This window comes from Rousettus aegyptiacus, unplaced genomic scaffold (genome assembly GCF_014176215.1).
Source record: "Rousettus aegyptiacus isolate mRouAeg1 unplaced genomic scaffold, mRouAeg1.p scaffold_m13_p_10, whole genome shotgun sequence".
NCBI lineage: Eukaryota > Metazoa > Chordata > Mammalia > Chiroptera > Pteropodidae > Rousettus > Rousettus aegyptiacus.
The window spans coordinates 33,786,548-33,795,341 of NW_023416285.1; the positions used below are offsets into that span (position 1 = coordinate 33,786,548).

The window sequence follows — 8,794 nt, forward strand, 5'->3', positions numbered from 1 at the left end:
CAGAAAGTGTAACTCGGATATTTTGTTTGACCCACAAATTTTGGCATGTATGGTGCTTTATTTGTTTTTTAATGCAGTTTTTTTTAAAACTTAAAAGTTGGGAAATATCACAAAATATTTACATAATATAAATGTTTTGTATTTCAGAACAGCTGTAATAAAATAGCCACATTTTATCCCATCTTTTAATCTTCAAATGAGAGTTGACGAGGAAATAAATGTTGTAATGTATCTAGAAATATATATTTTGAAAACATCATTTCTGTCAGAGTAGAAATAGAAATAAGAAACTAAATTTTTGATTGATAAATTTTATTTATAAAATTTTATTTCAGTCCACGGCCATGCCACCCTGAACAAGCCCGATCCTGTCTGATCTTGGAAGCTAAGCAGGGTTGGGCCTGGTTAGTACTTGGATGGGAGACCATCTAGGAAGACGAGGTGCTGTAGGCATAAAAAATTTTTAAAAAAACAAGGGATTGTAAGCTGTAAAGGTTCTTGCAATCTGTGAGGTCAACCAAGGGTTGCCTCGCCTAAAACAACAACAACACAATTAAAAATAAGATACAATTTTGTTTATCTCTTGAAAACTTTGAAGATATAATCACATTAGGCCTACAGTCCTCCTTGACAACCAGCTAAGAGCTGAACGTCAGTTTCCTCCCCTACAGAAGCATAGGCTATATATGCAGTTTACTATGCCCTTGGAACACCTCTGCATTCAAACCAAAAGGAAGTAGTTGCCATATGCAGATAATGCAATTAATAACCTTGTGAAACTTTATTTTTTTTCATACTGAAAAGTAGATATATCGATATCTTATAATGAACAGTACTCTGCTAAGCAATTTTAATGTGCTGTTTATTAACAATGAAAACTTTTCTAAGAATATATACTCATTGGTACTTTTTATTTACATAAATGTTGAAATTTTGGTAGGTGTTTCAAATCCTCCAACTGAAAAATACTGGGTCACAGTGACAAGTATACAGTTTTGCTTATAAGAAGAGCACAGTAAATGGGAGCGGGGGAGAAGGGATGGGAGGGGAAGCGCTCACAGAATGGCCACAGTTGGCTTGCTGCTTTCTCGGGTTTGCTCTCTTTGCTCTGTTGCTGAGAATGTTGAAGAAAACTGAGTAACCATTTTCCCTGCTCTCTGCTCTTCAAACCTGACTCTTTATCCTGTTCTTTTTCCAGAACTTGTTAGATGACTCATTTAGGTGGTTCTGCTAAAAAGTGAAGCTTGATTATCATGGAAATACATTTTCCATATGTTTGTCTAGTTATTTCTCTCTTTAGAGTCTCATTTCCCCTCAAATTCAGGCTTCGACCAAAACTTTTAGAATGTGATCTTGGTTTATACATAGGCTTTCTTTCTTTCTTTTTTTTTTTTTTTATTTTTCAATTTATCTTTAATTTTGAACTGATGTTAGAAATACAGAAAAAGTTGCAAAAAAATTGAATAATTTCCTTATATTCCTCACCCTCACATTCCCTAATATTAACATTTTACATAACCACAGTAGAATGTCAAGATCAGAAAAAATTAAGCATGGATATAATATTATTTACTATTACTGTATTGACCTTATTTGACTTTTATCATTTTTCCCACTGATGTCATTTTTTTTTTTCTACTCCCAGGATAATATCCAGGAATATAGTTGTGATTTATCCTTGGTCTGTTTTAGTCTGTAACAGTTCCTTAGTCTTGCCTTGCCTTTCATGACTTGACACTTACGAAGAAAACTGATCACGTATTATGTTTTCTTTGAAATGGTCTTTTTATCATTGTCTCAAAAACCTGTGTCTTTGTGATGATTTACATTAGATTCCTTCCTTCTCAATTTGTTGGAATAAGTGCATTTTGGAGGATATATCTGGATGTGAAGCTCCACAAAAAGAATTCAAGGTAGAATTAGCAATAGTTTAAGAAGGGAAGAAAGAACCAGATTCTATAGTAATTATGATAATTGGGTACAAGGCAAGAATGTTTAAAAATATCAGGTAGTCAGTCGGTGGATTAAGTTAAAATTTATTGGCACCCTACAATGTATTCTTTGAATGATGATGGAGATGAAGTCTCTTAAGAGTACATGTGGCCATTGCTCGTGAGAAATTGAGTATCTATTAAAGTGTGGGAGGCATCTGATAAAGAGGTTGGGATAAATTGCCCTTGCAGTCCTTTTGCTGCTCTGCCTGAAAGAATGGAATTTGTTAAAATAACAGCGTGCACTTTATTTCTGGCTTTTAAAGCCTCTGTCAAATAGCTCTTGTGCGTTCAATGTGATTAAAATGAGAAATGTTCTTCCACCTTATAGGGATCAGTGAGAAGGAGAAAAAGTGCACAATAATATATTGGTACATATACTTTCCATTCATTGAAAGGTGTGTTGCGTATGCCTCCCAAGTAGGAACAGACTTATCTGTTTGGTCATAGTGAGGAAGAAGTAAAATGTGGTATTATTAATACTTGGTCATAGAAAAGGGAGGGATATACAATGTAACATTTCCTTTTTAAAAATGTGCTCATACAGATGACTAATAGACATGACAGGATGCTCAACATCACTAATCATTAGATAAATGCAAATTAAAAACCCAATGAGATATCACCTCATACTTGTCATAATGGCTGTCATCAATAAATCAATAAACGAGTATTGTTGAGAATGTGGAGAAAAGGGAACCCTTGTATCTGGTGATGGGATTGTAGATTGGTGCAGCCACTATGGAAAACAGTACAGTGGTTTCTCAAAATATTATGACCTTATGAACTACCTTATGACCCAGCAATTCCACTTCTGATTATTTATCTGAAATTAAAAAAAAAAACTAATTTAAAAAGATGTATATATATATCCTTATTATGTTAATTGAAGCACTTTTTACAATGGCTAAGATCTAAAAGCAACCTAAGTGCTCATCAGTGAACAATTGGATAAGAAGATGTGATATTATATACATATAATGGAATATTACTCAGCCATAAAAAAGATTGAAATCTTGCCATTTGTGACAACATGGATAGATCTAGAGGGTGTTCAGCTAAGTGAAATAAGTAAGACAGAGAAAGACAAATTCCATATGAATTCACTTATATGTGCAATCTAAAGGAATAAAAAACAAACGAACGAACAAAACAGAAACAGACTCATAGATACAGAGAACGAACTGATGATTGTCAAATAGAAAGTGGGTTGGGAGTTTGGGTGAAAAAGGTGAGGGGAGTACAAAGTACAAATTGATAATTATGAGATAGTCACAAGGATGTAAAATACAGCATAGGGATTATAGTCAATAATATTGTAATAACTATGCAAGGTGCCATGGGTGTGTACAAGACTTGTTGGGGGCAGGGGAGGTCACTTCGTAAATTGTATGAATATTTAACTACTGTGCTGTATACTTGAAGCTAATATGAAATGATACTGAATGTCAATTCTAATTGAAAAATAAAAAATTATAACATCAAGCTTTATGCTCTATAAGTCGACCTCCATGTACATTTAATAAATATGTTTTGTTTTTAAAAATGGGTTCGTCTTAAAAAGGATTTTCTGTAACTCATCATGATTAAATACTGTTCTATGAGGCACCCTTATAGAACCTTACAAGTTCACGCTTCTGAACCTGTAGGAGAAAAGTGGAATTCCCCACAAACCCACTTTATTCTGTGACTTGAAAATGCCCTATACATAGTAGATACTCAGTATATGATGGTAATAGTGATGTTGAAGTAACAAAATAGCTAGGAATGAAGAAACTAAGAGTTCCGTGCTGACTTAAATTAAGTGAGAGGTTAACACAGTGCTCTAAAAGGCAAAGGAACAAAAGACTGGGGAGATGAAAAGAATGTGGAATGGCAATAACTTACCCCTTATTCAGAGATTCTGTGTGAAGGGAAATGCTCTAAAATCATACCACTACCCAAGTTTATAGAGACGTAAGTGTGTTTTATTGATTCAATGTATTGCGAGTAAGTGACAGAATGCATTTGCCTTCCCTTGTAGACAGAGACTCTAAGATACAAGATGTGTAGCTCTACCTCAGACAAAATTACATAACACACAGAAGGAAAGGCTGTCATTAGAACTAAGCCACCATAATTTGGTCTTGGAGACTTCAAAGAGCGTGACTTATAGTTGCAGTATTTTCTGGATGAGAAAACTCAGACTATGATGATGTAAAAATGTTCTTGTTAAACAAATAAAATACCACCAAATGAAAAATGATTTAGAAAATAAGGCTCCAATGTACCTAACTTAAGTCTGCTATGATCGTCAGTAGCTCCCAGTTTCCTACTTACTTTCCTTGTGCCATCTCTGTTTTCATGCTCTGCATTCATATATGTTCTTTCCCTCTATCCATAATAAGAGACAAAGAACAAACTATGATTGAACATTGAGTGAAATTAACCAATATTTCAAATGTACCTTGGGTACATAGCTTAACAATAAAACTAATAATTAAAACTATTGTAGTTGTGGCCAAATTCAAAGCAAGGCTTATAGTATTTTCTTACCTTTGAATTAACCAAAACTTTAAGTCCAATTTCACAATCATTAGCATAGTTACTTTCATTTAAATGCTTTCTTCATGAAATCCTATACAGAAAATATTTAAAACTCTCTCCACACCTTCATCAAGAGTCTAGAAACTTGCTTTTCTTTCTTAGAATGTAATCCAAAGCTCTAGGATCCAAGACTACATTGTTTGGAAGATGAGACAGATTCTAATTTAACCAAATTTCATTATTCCTTACTTTGTTAATTTTCCAGAAGAAGAAAAATCCATGCTAGTTAGGGACTGGCCAACTGTTAGAACTCTATGTTGATTATTAAGTAAATTTTTTCGAATAATGTATTTATAATTGATTTTCAAGCCAGACCTGGTTCTCTCATATTTTTAAAATATGCTTCATTAATATTGCTCAATATACTTCTGCTTTTAACTTTTACTGGTCTTTTCTCAATGTCTTGTGTTTTTACTTTTTAAATTAGAGATATTACAATAAACATAGAGTACAGTTATCAAATTTTATAACTTGATCTTATGTTTGTTCATTACATGTAAGTTTTAAGGATACTACTGATAATATTTAAGATCCATATGAAGATACTGAATAAAATTAGACATAAGCTCAAGAACTATCTTTCAAAAAAAAGGTAGAAAAAGGTGACTTTTCTATGAACTTTAGAGTGACACAAAATAGGTAGGGCATGTTTCTGTTGTTACAGAATGATGGTTTGTATTAAAATTTGAGCTGAAGTTATCTGGGTTTGAAATTAAGCAACTCAGAGCAATGATTAAAGAATTAGTATCATGTGTTCAGAGAAAGTACCTAATGGTATTCCACAAGTGCCCAATAAAAATAAATGATATTAATTGAACACATATGAAGAGGCAGAGACTGTACTAAGCTCTTTAGAAATTTACAGAAAACTCAGTATAGTCCTTCCCCAAGAAAACCTATATTTTTTTCTTATAGCCAGACATGACTAGGACTTATTCATGGGATTCTAGGCTTTTATATGTATTTATTGTACTTCTCTGATCTTTTCTGAGATCTAGTAGCTATTCCACATAATAGAAAATGAAATAATTCTCAAAGGTTAAACTGTATAGAGGTCACAACTTTATTTGGGTTTCTTTTTTTTTTTTTTAATGATATTGCTTCTGCTTCAACTTATGACCAATGTAAATCCCAGGAATACAGCAAAAGCTTCAGTTCAGTTCCAGGTCCAATCTAGGTGTTATGCTATAAACTAAGGTTAGGAATAAGAGAGATGAGAGTTTTCGTGGAGGGAAAGAGAGTATTCTGGGAGAGTTTAAAGATACAAGGGAAAGTTAAGGTCCTCCATTTCAAGGAAGTCATGGGCCAGTGGTAGTCCTAATGTACCAAAGACTTTTTAAATTTTTTTCTGGTTTTATTAATATGTAATAGACATATAACATTGTATTAGTCCAAAGTATATGAAATAGTCCTTTGATATATGTATATATTATGGATGATAAGTTTAGTTAACATCTTTTACTTCACACAGTTTCAATTTTTTTTTCTTGTGATGAGAACTTATAAGATACACTCTCCCAGCAACTTTCAAATATACAGTACAGTATTATTTACTGTAGTCATCTTGTTGTATATTATAACCTCGGGACTTATTTTTCTTATAACTGGAAGTTTGTACCTTTTGACCACCTTCATCCATTTTTCCCACCCCCTCACCCAGCCTCTGACAATAATCTGTTCTCTGTATCTATGAGGTTTTTTTTTTTTTTTTAGATTTTACATGTAAGTGAACTGCAAGTTTGCATGTCAGTGAATCAATTTATTTCACATAGCATGGTACCCTTTAGGTTCATGCATGTTGTCTCAAATGGCAAGATTTCCTTTGTTTTGATGGCCGAATGTTAGAAATATAGATAATAATGAACCTCACTGCCAAGAAAATTTAAGTAGGATCTAGGATAGAAATAAAAGACAGGCATTAGAAAATGGGTTTCATGTACCAAGTGTAGGAAGAATTAACAAGGTATATTTTTGAGAGGTTTAGTAGTAGCATTGTATTCATGGATGCAATTTATTTGTTTTTCTGGGAAAAATTAAGTTTAATTTCGCTTTCAAGAATTTTCTGTGTTGTGTCGATATAGTTAGACTGAGTATGCTAGGCAACTCAGCTATCGAATACACATTTTTATTATTTAATTTTAAAGTTATACTTAAAAAATTGATAGCAAATTAACATTAAAATACATTTTTGTGTCCTTCATAATATACAACTATTTAGACATCTGTTGCCTAGATGCATGCATAATACTTACGAAGTTATTCTAACACCACATATAGTATTTTTATTATTTTGTTTAATTATCTCATAACCATTTTTATATCTTAAATTTCTTTTTCAGGTATTATTGAGGAATTTCAATAAAAGCATGTCAGTTATATTTTATTTTAAAACCATAGGTTCTGTCTTCGTAATGGAATAAGTAGACATGGAAACAGAGAGACTAAGTATGTGGTTGTTGTTATTCAGGTAGGAAATATTGAGGGATGTTAGGAAAGCAGGCCAATAATGGGCAGTCTTGAGAAATCTTTAGAAGTAAATTATTGGCCAAGAAATATGAGTAAGGAGTGGGCAGAAAGGAGGTGAGTACTGAAGATACAGATCTAGGAGTGGTTATCCAAGATGACAGTTGAGATCACAGAGGGAGAACTCATGGTAGGAGAAATCCATGCTAATTGAAAGGTTACCTGTGAACATCAGATTCTGTAGGCATCAATCAGTTAGTGGTATTGTTTCTGGAATGGAAGCAGAGACACTGAGGAAAATGGGAACTGTGATTCAACATATTTGCTAATAAAAGGATAGGGAAAGAGAGAGTGATAATTTGAGGGATAAAGCAGTGAAAAGAAGGATATTTTGTTTAAATTTCTCCTTTGTTAATTTCATATTTTTAACATTGTACATTTTTGCAGACCTAGGGGAAGTTTTAGTGTAAAGAGAAGACGGTTATAAAGCAATGTCCAAAAATAAATCAGAGAAGAGGAAAAATAAAAAACCATGAGAGAGGTCACTGTGGATGTTAACTTATATTTACTAAAATTCTCTTCTAAAACATTGGAATTTAAAATGTGAGTTAAGTTGATTATTTGAAATAAATATATTTTTTATGCAAAGAGGAAATATTTCGTAAAGGAGAAACTTTTGTGTATAGTGAGTGACCCTTTAAGAAAACAGAATATGCAATAATAGCCTTTTTAATACTATTTTAAGGAAAAACAACAATTAATAGACATCTCAAGATTGTAGTTCGATAATTTAAAAATTACCGATAGAGTCAAAAAAATTGAGAAGCTTGTAAGGAAACCAAACCACGCTTATCAGTGAGTTTCACCTTCACTGCTCTACATGCTCCGATTGTCCCAAAGACTGGATTTTGTATGTCACAAATTGTGTGTACCTTGTGTGTGTGTCACCACCATAAATACAACCTGAGCTCAGTAGCCACTTTGCTCACAACATATATTTTGGCACGCTAAAAACAAATTAGCCAATTCCAGTTGTTGATTCCAGGAAACTGTTCTCCATTCTATAACTCTTCTCTGGCTTCTCAGTGCTCCTGCCAAATAAAAAAAAAGAGCTCCCCACAAAAATATGAAACTCATAAGTTGGTTTTTGAAATATCCAGTCACTTTTATGTTAGATCACTAGGAAATTTTTAGGAAGCATTTATAGTCATATCAGATAATTTTTAAGTTTCATGTAAGTATAAAGACATGCAATAAGTTAAATGAACACTGAATTTAGAAATATAAAACTTGTATTTGAGCATCCACTTTATCATTTACTTGTTGTATGATCCTGAGCAAACCTTTTAACCTCTTTGAGTTTCAGTTTCCTCATTTGAAAAATAGAGTTAATAATTCTTCTTTAACACATTTTTCAGAGGATTATGGCAAATGATCATGTGTAATAAGCCCTATGTAAACTATATGTCGCTTTTCACACGTGAGCCATTTTCCTCTTATTACCTATATTCCTGCCTAGAACAGAGATTAGGTAGATAAAAGCTCCATAGCACTCTCATTTGTCTCTGATCAAAAGGGATTAGGGTTAAACAATACAGAATTGTAGAATGGAAAATTCATGTTCAAGGGCTCTGAGTGCTAACGCGAGGGAAGTCAGCTCACGGCCCTCTGCACAAGTCTTCCCTTCCTGAAAACATCTGAGCACCAGAACTTGCTTGGGGCAGCCTGCCACTGAACCACAGCACATCTGTCTT

At 33.1% G+C, this 8,794-nt stretch overlaps 1 pseudogene; it reads left to right on the forward strand.

The window, feature by feature from the left end:
- The first annotated feature begins 334 nt into the window (after positions 1-334).
- Positions 335-453, forward strand: LOC118608792 (annotated as a pseudogene).
- The last annotated feature ends 8,341 nt before the right edge of the window (positions 454-8,794 follow it).